The sequence below is a fragment of the Coregonus lavaretus genome (assembly GCF_964263955.1).
Source record: "Coregonus lavaretus genome assembly, chromosome: 11".
In the NCBI taxonomy this organism is placed as follows: Eukaryota; Metazoa; Chordata; class Actinopteri; order Salmoniformes; family Salmonidae; genus Coregonus; species Coregonus lavaretus.
Window position 1 is genome coordinate 4,947,556 of NC_139998.1, and position 18,021 is coordinate 4,965,576.

At 45.9% G+C, this 18,021-nt stretch overlaps 1 protein-coding gene across 1 annotated transcript in view; it reads left to right on the forward strand.

Moving 5' to 3' along the window:
• The window catches only part of LOC311137003 (cGMP-inhibited 3',5'-cyclic phosphodiesterase 3A-like), a gene marked incomplete at both ends in the record, with an annotated part of 393,392 nt that overhangs the window by 365,599 nt on the left and 9,772 nt on the right, over positions 1 to 18,021 (forward strand). The window lies entirely within an intron of this gene.

Consider the following 18,021-nt stretch of genomic DNA (forward strand, 5'->3'; position numbering starts at 1 on the left):
ATTTGTCACATACACATGTTTAGCAGATGTTATAGCGGGTGTAGCGAAATGCCTATGCTTCTAGCTCTGACAGTGCAGTAATATCTAACAACTACACAACATATACCCAATACACGCAAAAAAGTAAGGAATGGGATTTAAGAATATATACATATATGGACAAGCAATGACAGAGCGGCATGGACTAAGATACAGAAGAATATTATAGGATAGAATGCAGTATATACATATGAGATTAGTAGTGCAAGATATGTAAACATTATTAAAGTGACTAGTGTTCCATTTCTTAAAGTGGCCAGTGATTTCAATAGGCAGCAGCAGCCTCTAATGTGCTAGTGATGGCTATTTAACAGTCTGATGGCCTTGAGATAGAAGCTGTTTTTCATTCTCTTGGTCTCAGCTTTGATGCACCTGTACTGACCTCACCGTCTGGATGATAGCGGGGTGAAAAGGCAGTGGCTCGGGTGGTTGATGTCCTTGACAAACTTTTTGGCCTTCCTGTGACATCGTTGCTGTATGTGTCTTGGAGAGCCCTGCGGTTGTGGGCTGTGCAGTTGCCGTACCAGGCGGTGATACAGCCCGACAGGATGCTCTCAATTGTGCATCTGTAAAAGTTTGTGAGGGTTTTAGGTGATAAGCCAAATTTCTTCAGCCTCCTGAGGTTGAAGAGGCTCTGTTGCGCCTTCTTCACCACACTGTCTGCGTGGGTGGACCATTTCAGTTTGTCGGTGATGTGTATGCCAATGAACTTGAAGCTTTCCACCTTCTCCACTGCGGTCCCGTCGATGTGGATAGGGGGGTGCATCCTCTGCTGTTTCCTGAAGTCCACGATCATCTCCTTTGTTTTGTTGATGTTGAGTGAGAGGTTATTTTCCTGCCGCCACACTCCCAGAGCCCTCACCTCCTCCCTGTAGGCGGTCTCGTCATTTTTGGTAATCAAGCCTACTACTGTTGTGTCGTCTGCAAACTTGATGATTGAGTTGGAGGCGTGCTTGGCCACGCAGTCATGGGTGAACAGGGAGTACAGGAGGGGGCTGAGCACGCACCCTTGTGGGGCCCCAGTGTTGAGGATGAGCAAAGTGGAGATGTTGTTTCCTACCTTCACCACCTGGGGGCGGCCCGTCAGGAAGTCCAGGACCCAGTTGCAGAGGGCGGGGTTCAGACCACGGGCCTCAAGCTTAATGATGAGCTTGGAGGGTACTATGGTGTTGAATGCTGAGCTATAGTCAATGAACAGCATTCTTACATAGGTATTCCTCTTGTCCAGATGGGATAGGGCAGTGTGCAGTGTGATGGCAATTGCATCGTCTGTGGATCTATTGGGGCGGTAAGCAAATTGAAGTGGGTCTAGGGTGACAGGTAAGGAAGAGGTGATATGATCCTTGACTAGTCTCTCAAAGCACTTCATGATGACAGAGGTGAGTGCTACAGGGCAATAGTCATTTAGTTCAGTTACCTTTGCTTTCTTGGGTACAGGAACAATGGTGGCCATCTTGAAGCATGTGGGAACAGCAGACTGGGAAAGGGAGAGATTGAATATGTCCATGAACACACCAGCCAGCTGGTCTGCGCATGCTCTGAGGACGCGGCTAGGGATGCCGTCTGGGCCGGCAGCCTTGCGGGGGTTAACATGCTTAAATGTCTTAATCACATCGGCCATGGAGAAGGAGAGGCCACAGTCCTTGGTAGTGGGCCTCGTCAGTGGCACTGTGTTATCCTCAAAGAGGGCGAAGAAGGTGTTTAGCTTGTCTGGAAGTGAGACGTCGGTGTCGGCGACGTGGCTGGTTTTCTTTTTGTAGTCCGTGATTGTCTGTAGACCCTGCCACATACGTCTCGTGTCTGAGCCGTTGAATTTCGACTCCACTTTGTCTCTATACTGATATTTTGCCAGTTTGATTGCCTTGCGGAGTGAGTAGCTACACTGTTTGTATTCTGCCAAATTCCCAGTCACCTTGCCATGGTTGAATGCGGTGGTTCGCGCTTTCAGATTTGCGCGAATGCTGCCGTCTATCCACGGTTTTTGGTTAGGGTAGGTTTTAATAGTCACAGTGGGCACAACATCACCTATACACTTCCTGATAAACTCCGTCACCGTTTCAGTGTATATGTCAAAATTATTTTTGGAAGCTACCCGGAACATATCCCAGTCCACGTGATCAAAACAATCTTGAAGCGTGGATTCCGATTGGTCAGACCAGCGTTGAATAGTCCTTAGCACGGGTACTTCCTGTTTGAGTTTCTGCCTATAGGAAGGGAGAAGCAAAATGGAGTCGTGGTCAGATTTGCCGAAAGGAGGGCGGGTGAGGGCCTTATAACCATCCCGGAAGTTTGAAAAGCAATGGTCGAGGATTTTAGCAACACGAGTACAACAGTCGATATGTTGATAGAACTTCGGCAGCCTAGTCCTCAAATTTGCTTTGTTAAAATCCCCGGCTACAATAAATGCTGCCTCAGGATATGTGGTTTCCAGTTTGCATAAGGTCCAGTGAAGTTCTTTGAGGGCTGTCGTGGTATCAGCTTGAGGGGGGATATACACAGCCGTGACTATAACCGAAGAGAATTCTCTTGGGAGATAATACGGTCAGCATTTGATTGTGAGAAATTCTAGGTCGGGTGAACAGAAGGACTCGAGTTCCTCTATGTTACTACAATTACACCATGAGTCGTTAATCATGAAACACATACCTCCGCCCTTCTGCTTCCCGGAGAGATATTTATTCCTGTCTGCGCGATGAACTGAGAACCCATCTGGCTGGACCGATTTCGACAGAATATCCCAAGAGAGCCATGTTTCCGTGAAACAGAGTATGTTACAGGCCTTGATGTCTCTCTGGAAAGAAATCCTTGCCCGTAGTTCGTCGACTTTGTTAACCAAAGACTGAACGTTAGCGAGTAGAATACTTGGAAGCTGTGGGTGGTGTGCGCGCCTCCTAAGTTGGACCAGCAGGCCGCTCCGAGTGCCTCTCCTCCGCCGGCGATGTTTTGGGTCAGCCGCTGGAATCAGTTCAGTTGCCCTGGGGAGAGCAAACAAAGGATCTGCTTTAGGAAAGTTGTATTCCTGGTCGTAATGCTGGTGAGTTACCGCCGCTCTGATATCCAATAGTTTTTCCCGGCTGTATGTACTGATACAAAACACTTACTAATGTAAAAAATAATACATAAAAAAAACAAAATACTGCAAAGTTTCCTAAGATCTAGTCGCGAGGCCGCCATCTTCGTCGGCGCCAGAACATTGAACATTGAACATTGAAGTTTGCGCCATACAGAACATACATAGAGCAGAATAATAATACACATAATAGATCCATGGGACTGGAGGTTTCCACATGCTAGTACAAGGTCTATACGACATAAAACTACTGTGAAAGACAAAGCTGTTGTGTTCAATATAAGGAATACTATGGCACTACAGATAGCTATAGTATCAGAGCTATTTAACAACACTTTGAGGTTTCTTTATGTAATGAATAGCGCTATAATACTTGAAAGAAGTATTATTAGTAGAATTTTATGAGAAGTCTCTGACCTATGCTACAAACCTATCTGGGACACTTGACCTGCATACAGAATAATATAAAGTGCTAGAGCTACTGTATGTAGAAATCACAAGCTTTTCATTCATTTTCCTGACGTCAAGCTTGATGGATTTTCAACCAGTAATTAATTTTTCATTCAATCTCCCTGTCATATTGAGATAGTAATGGCATGTCTGCACCCTGCAATTACACACACCACACAGATAACTCACCGAATGTCATCATGATAGAACATGTGACACATACGACATACTGTAAGTATGTTGTATGATTGACATTTCCTGATAAGGGATTTGCATCTCATCTCGTCTTCTGTATGTTCACTGACTGCAGATTACTTAATGTGTGTTCTGTGTGACAGGAGAACATATGACATGCAGTATGTTGTATGCAGTGGCGGCTCCTGAAAAAATTCTCAGGAGGGGCAATTTTTCTGATGATTTAGGTGACCTACACACATTTTTAAAAAGATATGTCCAGCAACAACATGAAGACAGGGGCAGCATATAAGTCAATACCAGAAGCATTTATTGACTGATCTCAAAAGTGTTGGCTTACAAAAGCAAAATAAGTTATCACAGTAAAAATAATCAAGGGTGTTCTTTCACATTCCTCAACACTGCATAAACAATATGTATGGCTTTGTAAAAATGAACAACCATATTCTGGCCAATTGTATAGATTTGTAAATATGAACAACCATATTCTGGCCAATTGTATAGATTTGTAAAAATGAACATGAACAGATTTTTTATTTTTTTGAATGGCAGTACCTTTCAAACATGTCTGCTTGCAGTAAGGTAGCACTCACAAGGTGGCCAGAGAAAGATAACCTTTCTTTGGTGTGATCCAGGATGGTGTTGCAGACCTCTTCAGATAGCCTCTGCTTCTCCTCTTCTCTCAAAGCTGTTCTGGGTCTTTTGGCTCCTGTTGCTTCTTGCAGCTGCTGTTGAGAGGAGTCCCTGAAGGCAAACAGACCAATGTGTTTGTTGGCTTTGTACAGTATTGTTGTCTATGTGATGCACAGGTATATGCAATGTATCCATGTATAGTACAAATACTTCAGTTCCACTTAAAATGGGCAGGGATGCATAAAGTCTTTAGTGTTTAAGTTAGCCTTTGTGTCTCACATAGCCTGGATGTTCAGCACAGTATACAGTGGTGCTCATAAGCTTATGATCCCATGCTAAAGTTGACTAAAAAGAGGAATAAAAAAGAAAAGAAAATTGGTGTCCTTAAAGGTTGGATTTTCCAACTTTTTTAATTAAGTCATTAAGATCAATTTCCAAAAGATGATTTTTTTATTTTTTTATTCCTCTTTTTAGTCAGCTTTAGAATGTGTTCATACACTTATGAGCACCACTGTACAGTACACATAGTATATAAAATAAGATAGATTACACCACTGGCCATATATAATGACAATAATGTAATTTCAAACACAAATGCAGTCTCCTTTCATGCATACATTTTCAAATAAAGCTCTGCTTTGAGAAAGATCGAATGATATTGTTTAATCTTTATCTTACCTTATGGCCTGCACACTGCTTGCGAAGCTGTCGAGGGCACGTTTGATAAAGACAGCATCGATGTCCTTATTCTGTAGCTTCTGGTACGGTGGGCTGGTCAAATGAACCCAATGAACCCGTCCGGATGGCTTCAAAACATTCTATGAGGTCGTCTCGATTCTCGTAGACAGTGTTCACGACTCTGCTGTTGCTAACCTCATCGTTGTGGCGGCGGACAGCTAGCCTGTATCCCTCATCCAGTTGAGTGGCAATATTCACTCTCACCAAAGCAGACAATCTCAAACAGCTATCAATGTGGGTCTTTGACAGCTCATTTTTCTTAATCTTTTCTGAAAGATGGTGCATGTCGGTTACACCAGTCGCTGTCCAAGCGTTGCTGTCTGCCGTTCATGGTTACGTTACGTTACGTATGATGAAAGCGCGTAAGTGCAAGCCCTCAGACACCCATAGAGAATGTATTGAAAGCTCCGAAATTTGAAAAAAAAATATTTTACATTAGAGGCTATGAGAGACTTCTGGGCGATTTTCAACCTGACTGAAATCGCCCCAAAACGGGCGGGGACATTTGAAGCACGACTTTAGCCTGATTGGACATTTAGTGGCTGGCAGATCAGACGTGAACACTGAACTACTGTTGCCATGATATAATTGATTAGAAAAAAAATCCCTTCCTTTTCCCGTTTGGCAGTGCGTCGCCCATATCGCCCTATTGAACACACCGCCCATGGTTGTATGATTGAAAAGGAATATACATCAGGTCTTCTGCCATAGCCAGTCACTTGCCAATGATTTATATTCATGGCAGGACAACATATGATAGACCATATATTGAATGATCCCAGTCTACTGATAAGGAATTTGCATCAGGTTGTCTTTCATAGTCAATCAATTGCCAATTATTTATTACATTTACATTACATTTACATTTTAGTCATTTAGCAGACGCTCTTATCCAGTGCATACATTTTCATACTTACTACTGTACATATTTATGTATGTTCACTGCAGCTTACATGTCACGTGTGTTCTGTCTGTATGACATTCATTTCAAAGCCATTATGCATAACATACATTTGCATGGCATTTACATAGAGTATATCTGCATCTTGTGTTCTGGTGAGCAGGGCTGGCTCTAGCCTTTTGGGGGCCCTAAGCAAGATTTGGTTAGGGGCACCCCCACCTTGCGTCAAAACATTAACGTTTTAGGGGTTAATTTCCTGCAATTCTACAGATTTTGTCATGGGGCGTAGAGAAAATGTTGCAGTTTTAAAGCAAGTTTTCTGCAAGTCTACACAATTTGCCATTGGGCGGCGAGAAAATGTAGCAATTTTATAACACATTTCATGCAATTCTACTCACTTTGCAATGGGCAGAGATACATTTTTCTGTCCGCTCAAGAGGAAGCTGCTCACTGTAACCAGTGCCTGTAATCTGGTTCAGGTTATTAATCAACCTACCAGGGTGTTTACAAACAGTACAGGAACTATATCAGACATACTGTATGTGTTGATCACATTTTTACCAATACTGCAGAACTCTGCTCTAAAGCTGTATCCATACTAGGGTTGTCAGGAACCCGGTTACAGAGATTTACCGCCCAAAGCCACTCCCTTTTCCCGGGATAAATAACTGAGAGAAACCAGTAAATTATAATACATTATTTGTATGAACAGCATGGTGTGAAATGGAACTGTTAAATGATATACAATGTCTAAATCTGGCTTCTCTAGGTCCTCTGCATGATGAATCAAAATTTTTCCTGTGACAGGTAGGCCTACAATTTCTGCGGCATAGCCTATGCTACAGTAATATAAAGACCGAATGCGCGTCTAAATTACCCATCTACATCTGGCTTTCGGGGTCACCTAGTTTTTGAATTTTAAAGATGTTTTATTTTTATTGCAGCTGCAGATTTTTAAAACAGCCTATCACTCGAATATCGTTGCTTTAAATCAGTGCACGCGCGAGCACTCTCACATTCTTTCTCTCTCTCCGTCAACTCCATTCAAATTGCATCCAAAATAAATAATCCTGTTCTAGATTGATATATAGATTGGGCTCCCGAGTAGCGCAGCGGTCTAAGGCACTGCATCTCAGTGCTTGTGGCGTCACTACAGACCCCCTGGTTCGATTCCAGGCTGTATCACAACCGGCCGTGATTGGGAGTCCCATAGGGCGGCACACAATTGGCCCAGTGTCGTCCGGGTTTGGCCGGTGTAGGCCTTCATTGTAAATAAGAATTTGTTCTTAACTGACTTGCCTAGTTAAATAAAGGTACAAAATAAAATAAATATAGCCCTAGATGTCCTAGCCTACCTCTTTCAGGTAATACATTCAATGCAGTATTAGCCTTATATTTAGCTAATTAATGATGGGTTATGCATAATAAGCTTCTAATTTATAGCCTCTGTCTCTTGCACAATACGCAACCACCTGTAATCCGCTGGCCTCTCCTTATAAAACGCTCCTTAGCTCTTGGAGTCCCATGCAGGAAAAGCTAGACTAGAATAGCTTGCTGGACATTCTTTTTTTTAGCATTTCTTATACCAATAGACTATTCGAAGAGGGACGCAAGCTCTTTATTGCTGAATGTTAAATACAGTAGCTAATAGAACTCACAGGTAGTTTGAAAGAAGAGCGAACGCGCGATGGCGGTATGCTATAGTAGTTATTTATTCAGCCCCATAACCATTCAATCTTTGTGAAAAGAAGTGAAGGCCTTCTGCATCTAATTCTAGTCCTATATTATTCAAGGATGTCATTAGAATGATGAAGATAAGGACAACAAAACTTATTTCATTTAACTGCTGAAAGCGAGCAAGGAATGAAGTAACAAATGAGAGAGAAATAGGAGGTAGGTTAGTAACATTAGGGGAAATATTATGAAAGGTACAGTATATATGTGTCAGCCTACTAATCATAAAAATAGGCTCTATTATATTTCTAAATTAAAATTAAATTCGCTAGCCTATACTTGTAACTTTGTAGGCCTCATGTGCTGCACCAGAATCACATGTTCTCTTTTGCTTTATCATGGTTTGAACGATGTGCGTAATTCCAGTCCATATAATACAGTATAATACAGTACAGTACAGTAATACACACTCAAAAAGATTAGCCTACTGGAGCTAGTTTCATTTATTTACCGAAGAGAGTACACTGCTAGCTACATCTATGGGCTTTTATGTTTTTCTGTCGTGCGTAATATGCAGTAGCCTACTGTATAGCATATATGTTTTGGATAATGGCACAATCATATGGGCTTTTTTTGGTCTTGGGCTCATTAAATGTTGTTAATGTAGGGCTCATAAAATGTTTTTAATATATGGCTCATCAGGCTCAGGTAGCATAAGGGTTGAATTTTCATGCTGATCAAAGCTTTAATCAAATCCAGACATTTTATATGCTTTATAATGCTTTTGAATGACACTTCCGGATTTTGGAGAGAAATACCGGGTTACCTGGGAGAAAAGTGATTTATTCTCGGGATGAAACATTTGTAATCAGGCCTTCATGGTTGAATTACTGCAAAGAAACCACTACTAAAGGACACCAATAAGAAGAAGAAGAGACTTGTTTGGGCCAAGAACCATGACCAATGGATATTAGACCGGTGGAAATCTGTCCTTTCTTCTGATGAGATTTTTTGGTTCCAACCGCCGTGTCTTTGTGAGACGCAGAGTAGTTGAACGGATGATCCCTGCATGTGTGGTTCCCACAGTGAAGCATTGAAGAGGAGGTGTGATGGTGTGGGGGTGCTTTGCTGGTGACAGTGTCTGTGATTTATTTAGAATTCAAGGAACACTTAACCAGCATGGCTAACACAGCATTCTGCAGCGATACGCCATCCCTTCTGGTTTGCGCTTAGTGGGACTATCATGTGTTTTTCCACAGGACAATGACCAAACACACATCCAGGCCTCCACAATCACCCGACCTCAACCCAATTGAGATGGTTTGGGATGAGTTGGACCGCAGAGTGAAGGAAAAGCAGCCAACAAGTGCTCAGCATATGTGGGAACTCCTTCCAGACTGTTGGAAAAGCATTCCAGGTGAAGCTGGTTGAGAGAATGTCAAGAGTGTGCAAAGCTGTCATCAAGGAAAAGGGTGGCTACTTTGAAGAATCTAAAATCTAAAATATATTTTCATTTGTTTAACACTTTTGTGGTTACTACATGATTCCATATGTGTTATTTCATAGTGTTGATGTCTTCACTATTATTCTACAATGTAGAACATATTAAAAATAAAGAAAACCCTTGAATGAGTAGGTGTGTCCAAACGTTTGACTGGTATTGTGTGTCGCTTATGCCTGGAGCCAGTCCTGCTGGTGAGGGTTTGTAAGAATCGAACCAATGGTCCATGGCCACCACTGAAAGACAGATTTGTCAGCACAGATGTAGAAGCACAGTCTGTCATGGTGCTTGACTGAATCAAAAAAATATGTAATTGGGAGCTCGTAATGACTTCTGATATACTGTGCTTTCAGCAACATATTGTGCTCTTCAGTGACTGACACTGAACAACTCAGTCCAAATCACTGACTCACTGATTACACAGAAAGACAGACAGACACACAGACATGTTGAGAGCCAAACGACAACCTTGGATCCACTGTGTGTGGGTGGGTGGGTGTTTATTTTATTTACTTGTATTTATTCAGGGGAACCCATTGAGACCATGCTCTCATTCATAATGGTGCCCTGAGGACAACAATACAATGAATTCAAAATGATAAATTAAAATAAAATAAACTACAAATTACAGAATCAACACTACAGCTTCAAACACCACCAATACAATTATTTACATTCAATCCAAACAGTTGCAATTGTCATTCAACATTAAAGTCCTAAACTGCCCTAGAGGCACCAGAGAGTCAAGATGTAGGGAGTTTTTATAGACTATTTCAAAAAATGTGGGGCACTAAAACTAAAGGTGGATTTACCTACATCGGTGCGTACTAATGGAACCTTGAGACCCTGTGAAACAGGTTTGGTGTCTCATAGTTTTGTATTTTAACAGTGAAGTGAGCTAGGTCGGAAGCTTTTTTTGCAGAGCTTTGTAAACAAAAAGGGAGTAATGAAGTGATCTACGGGACTTTAATGAGGACCAGCCAACCTTTTTATACAGAATGCAGTGATGGATATTAAAACGGTCACTTGTAATAAAGCGAAGGGCGTTATGTTAGACGACATCGAAAGGTTTATGAGTAGTGGCTGCTGCATTCCGATAAATGGTGTCACCATAGTCAAGAACTGGCAGGAAAGTTGACTGTACAATCTTCTTCCTGCTGTTTAGGGAGCGCCATTATGCATTTCTATAAAGTAAGCGTACTTTAAATCTCAGCTTCTTAACTAGCTCATCCGTTTTTTAAACGTCAAATTATTGTCAATCCAAAAGCACAGATATTTATAGGCGAGAACCTGCTCGATGAAAAAAACATCCAATGCATAAATGTGTAAGCTATCTGAAATATTTATATGAGAATTAGAAAAAAGTATACATTTAGTTTTTCCCGCATTAAGTACCAATTTTAAATCAGCAAGGGCTTTCTGCAAGGCAACAAAACAGATTGCAGCTCCAACATAGCCTAGTCAGCAGGAGAGGCAATAGCGTACATAACTGTGTCATCGCCATACAGATGAATGCTGCAGGTTTTTGCAGATAGACTAATATTATTTATACAGTGCATTCGGAAATCTACACACAATACCCCATAATGACAAACGAAAAACAGTTTTTTAGACATTTTAGCAACAAAAAAAATACAATAATGAAATATCACATTTACATATGTATTCAGAACCTTTCCTCAGTACTTAATTGAAGCGCCTTTGGCAGCGATTACAGCCTCAAGTCTTCTTGGGTATGACACTACAAGCTTGGCACATCTGTATTTGGAGAGTTTGTCCCATTCTTCTCTGCAGATCCTCTCAAGCTCTGTCAGGTTGGATGGGGACCGTCGGCGCACAGTTATTTTCAAGTCTCTCCAGAGATGTTCGATTGGGTTCAAGTCCGGGCTCTGGCTGGGCCACTCAAGGACATTCAGAGACTTGTCCTGAAGCCACTCCTGCGTTGTCTTGGCTGTGTGCTTAGGGTCATTGTTATGTTGGAAGGTGAACCTTCACCCAAGTCTGAGGTCCTTCAACGCTGCAGACATTTTTTGACATCCTTCCCAAGATCTGTGCCTCGACACAATCCTGTCTCTGAGCTCTACGGACAATTCCTTCAACCTCATGGCTTGGTTTTTGCTCTGACATGCACTGTCAACTGTGGGACTTTATATAGACAGGTGTGTGCCTTTCCAAATCATGTCCAATCAATTTAATTTACCACAGGTGGACTCCAATGAAGTTGTAGAAACATCTCAAGGATGATCAATGGAAACAGGATGCACCGGAGCTCAATTTCGAGTTTCATAGCAAAGGGTCTGAATACTTATGTAAATAAGGTGTGTTTGTGTGTGTATATATATATATATATATATATATATATATATATATATTTAAAATAATTTTGCAAAACATTTCTAAAAACCTGTTTTCGCTATGTCATTATGGGGTATTGTCACGCGTGCTGTAGGTGGGTGTAGGTGGAATCAAACGCAGGACACCGAAGTATAGTCCAACAGACTTTAGTAATCTTCAACAAGGAAATAAGCCAACTCTTGCCCGAAGGCGAAAATACGCACAAAGGCGAAACAAAACGAAAGCGCACAAAACAGGTGCGTAATACTCCAACGCAGTGGAGGGACGCTCAACCGAGCGAAATACAAAATGAAGCCCTACACACAACTGACCAAAATCAATAACACACAACACTAGACAAACACAACGAGAAACTTATAGGACACTTATTACGCTAAACGAGAACAGGTGTGACAACAAACAGACAAAAGCAAACGAACATGAAACATACAACGGTGGCAGCTAGCATTCCGGAGACAACGAACGCCGAAGCCTGCCCGAACAAGGGAGAGAGGCAGCCTCGGCCGAAACCGTGACAGTACCCCCCCCTTGACGCGCGTTCCCAGACGTGCGCCAACTCCGGCCTCGGGGACGACCCGGAGGACGCGGAGCAGGGTGCGTCGGATGCCCACGATGGAATTCCGTCAGGAGAGACGGGTCCAAAATGTCTCTCCTCGGCACCCAGCACCGCTCCTCCGGACCGTACCCCTCCCACTCCACTAGATACTGGAGACCCCCCATCCGACGTCTCGAATCCAAGATGGACCTCACGGAGTACGCCGGTGCCCCCTCGATGTCCAATGGGGGCGGAGGAGTCTCCCTGATCTCACTTTCTTGGAGTGGGCCAGCTACCACCGGCCTGAGAAGGGACACATGGAATGAGGGGTAAATACTTTTATATTCAACAGGTAGTTGTAATTTATAACACACCTCGTTCAACCTTCCCAGGACTTTAAATGGCCCTACAAACCGCTGACCCAGTTTCCGACAAGGCAGGCGGAGGGGCAGGTTTCTGGTAGAGAGCCAGACTCGATCACCAGGTGCGTACACCGGTCCCTCACTGCGGTGGAGATCGGCGCTCGCCTTATGACGTCGGAGGGCCCGCTGCAGGTGGACGTGTGCAGCGTTCCAGGTCTCCTCCGAGTGCCGCGCCCACTCATCCACCGCAGGAGCCTCGATCTGGCTCTGCTGCCAAGGTGCCAGAACCGGCTGGTAACCTAACACACATTGGAAAGGGGTTAGGTTAGTGGAGGAATGGCGTAGGGAATTCTGGGCCATTTCGGCCCAGGGAACGTACCTTGCCCACTCCTCCGGCCGGTCCTGGCAGTATGTTCTAAGAAACCTACCCACATCCTGGTTCACACGTTCCACCTGCCCATTACTCTCCGGGTGGTAACCCGAGGTGAGGCTCACCGAGACCCCCAACCGCTCCATAAAGGCCCTCCAGACTCTGGAGGTAAATTGGGGACCCCGATCAGACACAATATCCTCGGGTACCCCGTAGTGCCGGAACACATGGGTGAATAGGGCTTCGGCAGTTTGCAGGGCGGTAGGAAGGCCCGGCATGGGGAGCAAACGACAGGCCTTAGAAAACCGGTCCACAACGACCAGTATAGTGGTATTCCCCTGTGAAGGAGGAAGGTCAGTAAGGAAATCCACCGAGAGGTGGGACCATGGTCGTTGTGGAACGGGCAGGGGTAGTAACTTACCCCTAGGCAGATGTCTAGGCGCCTTACACTGGGCGCACACCGAGCAGGAGGAAACATAAACCCTCACATCCCTTGCCAACGTGGGCCACCAGTACTTGGCACTAAGACAGTGCACTGTCCGGCCGATACCCGGGTGTCCAGAGGAGGGTGACGTGTGAGCCCAATAGATCAATCGATCCCGAACCTCGAGCGGAACGTACTTCCGACCCTCCGGGCACTGTGGTGGACTAGGGTCGGTGCGTAACGCCCGCTCGAGCTCAGCATCGACCTCCCACACTACCGGTGCCACCAGACACGACTCCGGCAGTATGGGAGTGGGCTCCACGGACCTCTCCTCCGTGTCATACCGCCGAGACAGCGCATCTGCCTTACCGTTCTGTGACCCAGGGATGTACGTGATCTTAAATGTAAACCGGGTCAAAAACATATTCCATCTAGCCTGCCGAGGGTTTAGCCTCCTCGCTGCCCGGATGTACTCCAGGTTACGGTGGTCCGTCAAAATGAGGAAAGGGTGTTGAGCCCCCTCAAGCCAGTGCCTCCACACCTTTAGGGCCTGTACCACGGCTAACAGCTCCCTGTCCCCTACGTCATAGTTTCGCTCCGCCGGACTGAGCTTCTTGGAATAGAAGGCACAGGGGCGGAGTTTAGGTGGCGCGCCTGACCGTTGTGAAAGCACGGCTCCAATACCGGCCTCAGACGCGTCCACCTCTACCTGAAATGGTAAAGAGGGATCCGGATGCGCCAGCCTGGAGCCGAGGTAAACAGGTCCTTCAGCCTCCCAAATGCCCTGTCCGCCTCGGCAGACCACTGCAGACGCACCGGGCCCCCCTTCAAGAGAGACGTGATGGGAGCTGCCACCTGTCCAAAACCCCGGATAAACCTCCGGTAGTAATTCGCAAACCCCAAAAACTGCTGCACCTCCTTCACAGTGGTTGGTGTTTGCCAATTACGCACGGCTGACACCCGGTCTACCTCCATCCTCACCCCTGACGCAGACAACTGATACCCCAAAAAGGAGACCGACTCCTGGAAAAACAGACACTTCTCTGCCTTAACATACAGGTCGTGCTCCACCAGCCTCCGCAACACTCTGCGCACCAGGGCCACATGCTCGACACGGGTAGGCGAGTACACGAGAATGTCATCTATGTACACCACGACCCCTTGTCCCTGAAGATCTCATCCACGAATGATTGGAAAACTGACGGAGCGTTCATCAACCCGTATGGCATGACAAGATACTCGTAATGGCCCGAGGTGGTACTAAAGGCTGTCTTCCATTCATCGCCCTCCCTGATGCGCACCAAGTTGTACGCGCTCCTGAGATCTAATTTAGTGAAGAAACGCGCCCCATGCAAGGACTCAGTCATGGTCGCAATCAGCGGGAGTGGATAACTGTACTTCACCGTGATCTGATTGAGACCACGGTAATCGATGCACGGGCGTAAACCCCCATCCTTCTTCTTCACAAAAAAGAAACTCAAGGACGCAGGGGAAGTGGAAGGCCGTATGTATCCTTGTCTCAGAGATTCGTCTATGTAAGTTTCCATAGCTTTCTTCTCCTCCTGAGACAGAGGATACACATGGCTCCGTGGGAGCGCAGCTCCTGCCTGGAGGTCTATCGCACAATCTCCCTGCCTATGGGGCGGCAACCGCGTCGCCCTCGACTTGCTAAACGCGATGGCCAAATCCCCATACTCGGGGGGAACGTGCAATGCGGGCACCTGGTTTGGACTCTCCACCGAGGTAGCCCCTACGGAAACGCCCAAACATCGACCCACACACTGGACAGACCACTCCATCAGAGCCCTCTCCTGCCACGAAATAAATGGTTTATGGGTACTCAACCAGGGCATGCCCAGCACCACCGGATACGCAGGAGAGTCAATCAGAAATAGCTGAATCATCTCCTGATGACCCCCCTGCGCACACATCCTAAGTGGCTTAGTGACCTCCCTGATCAAGCCCGCACCCAACGGACGGCTATCTAGGGCATGAACGGGGAAAGGGACATCAACAGGAAGAAGGGGAATCCCTAAGGCTAAACAAAACTTCTTATCAACAAAATTCCCAGCCGCGCCTGAATCTACCAGCGCCTTATGCTGGGAATGAGGTGCTACCTGTGGAAAACTCACAGGTATACAAAAATGTGCAACAGAGAGCTCTGGGTGAGTGGGGCGCCTACTCACCTGGAAGGAATCCCCAGTGCGGGACCTGTGGTCCTCTCCCCTAGGAGGCCATCCCCAGCACCTAGCCGCGGTGTGTCCTCCCCGACCACAGTTGGTGCAGGGGATGGACCCCCTAGTAAGCCGACCCCTCCTCTCTCTAGCGCCAGCGCCCCCGAGCTCCGCGGAGGCGCTGGAGGGTGAAATGGACGGACCCCCCTCGGGACGTCCGCGGGTAGCTAGTAGGTTATCCAGCCTGATGGACATGTCGACCAACTGGTCGAACGAGAGGCTGGTGTCCCTACAAGCCAGCTCCCGACGGACGTCCTCTCGTAGACTACATCTGTAGTGATCGACGAGAGCCCGATCATTCCACCCTGCATCTGCCGCTAGAGTACGGAATTCGAGGGCGAACTCTTGGGCACTCCTCCTCCCCTGCCGGAGGAAGACCAGACGCTCCCCCGCCGCTTTCCCCTCCGGGGGATGGTCAAACACCGCCCTGAAGCGGCGGGAGAACTCGTCGTACGTGATGGTGTCCGCGTCGATCCTCCTCCACTCCGCGTTGGCCCATTCCAATGCCTTCCCGGAAAGGCAGGAGATCAGGGCGGACACGCTCTCATGTCCCGAGGGCGCCGGGTGCACGGTGGCCAGGTACAGCTCCACCTGGAGAAGGAATCCCTGACACCCGGCCGCGGTTCCATCGTAGGCCCTCGGGAGCGGGAGTCGGACTCCTCGGGATTCCGGTGCGGGAATGGGCGGACTGGCCGACGGTGCTGGCAGGGAGGGTGGTGGTGGAGGCGTTCCCCAGCCTCGGATGGTGGTGATCACCTCCTGCAGTGCGGTCCCCATCTGCAGGATCTGGTCCCGTTGTTCCCGAACCTGGTCCTCCAGCGTCGTCTGGGCTGCTGCGGCTCCTGCTGATTCCATTTAAGGTGTGTTATTCTGTCACGCGTGCTGTAGGTGGGTGTAGGTGGAATCAAACGCAGGACACCGAAGTATAATCCAACAGACTTTAGTAATCTCCAACAAGGATATAAGCCAACTCTTGCCCGAAGGCGAAAATACGCACGAAGGCGAAACAAAATGAAAGCGCACAAAACAGGTGCGTAATACTCCAACGCAGTGGAGGGAAGCTCAACCGAGCGAAATACAAAATGAAGCCCTACACACAACTGACCAAAATCAATAACACACAACACTAGACAAACACAACGAGAAACTTATAGGACACTTATTACGCTAAACGAGAACAGGTGTGACAACAAACAGACAAAAGCAAACGAACATGAAACATACAACGGTGGCAGCTAGTATTCCGGAGACAACGAACGCCGAAGCCTGCCCGAACAAGGGAGAGAGGCAGCCTCGGCCGAAACCGTGACAGGTATTGTGTTTAGATATGTTATTTTTTTAAACATCCATTTTAGAATAAGGCTGTAATATAACAAAATGTGGAAAAAAGGAAGGGGTCTGAATACTTTCTGAATGCACTGTATAAATAATAATTAGGACAGGTCCCAAAATCGACCCCTGTGGTAGACTAGTAATAGTGAGGTAATATATCTTGACACCATCAGAAAGCACACATTGTGTCCTGTCTGACAGCGTCTGCTAAATGACAAAAAAAATATATATATATATATATAATGTGTCTATACCCCTCTTCACAGTCCCCGTTGTTCCATAAGGTGTATTTTTACCAGTTTTTTTAAATCTGATTCTACTGCTTGCATCAGTTACCTGATGTGGAATAGAGTTCCATGTAGTCATGGCTCTATGTAGTACTGTGCACCTCCCATAGTCTGTTCTGGACTTGGGGACTGTGAAGAGACCTCTGGTGGCATGTCTTGTGGGGTATGCATGGGTTTCTGAGCTGTGTAATAGTAGTTTAAACAGATAGTTTGGTACATTCAGCTTGTCAACACCTCTTACAAAAACAAGCAGTGATGAAGTCAATCTCTCTTCCACTCTGAGCCAGGAGAGACTGACATGCATGTCATTAATGTTAGCTCTCCGTGTACTTTTAAGGGCCTGCCTTGATCTGAGCCAACTGCAAGTCCCTCTTTGTGGCACCTGACCACACTACTGAACAGTAGGTGCGACAAAACTAGTGCCTGTAGGACCTGCCTTGTTGATAGTGTTGTTAAGAAGGCAGAGCAGCGCTTAATTATGGACATACTTCTCCCCATCTTAGCTACTTTTGTATCAATATGCTTTGACCATGACAGTCTACAATCCAGGGTTACTCCATGCAGTTTAGTCTCCTCAACTAATTTCCACATGATTCATTACGAGATGTAGTTGAGGTTTAGGGTTCAGTGAATGATTTGACCCAAATACAATGCATTTAGTTTTGGAAATATTCAGGACTAACTTATATACACACAATAGCTGTAGGATCAGCAGAGGCATTCAGGGCAGTTAGAGGGATATACATTAGGGGTAGAAGCTGTTCAGGAGTCTTATGGCTTGGGTGTAGAAGCTGTTAAGAAGCCTTTTGGACCTAGACTTGGCGCTCCGGTACTGCTTGCCATGTGGTAGCAGAGAGAACAGTCTATGACTAGGGTGGCTGGAGTCTTTGACCATTTTTAGGGCCTTCCTCTGACACCGCC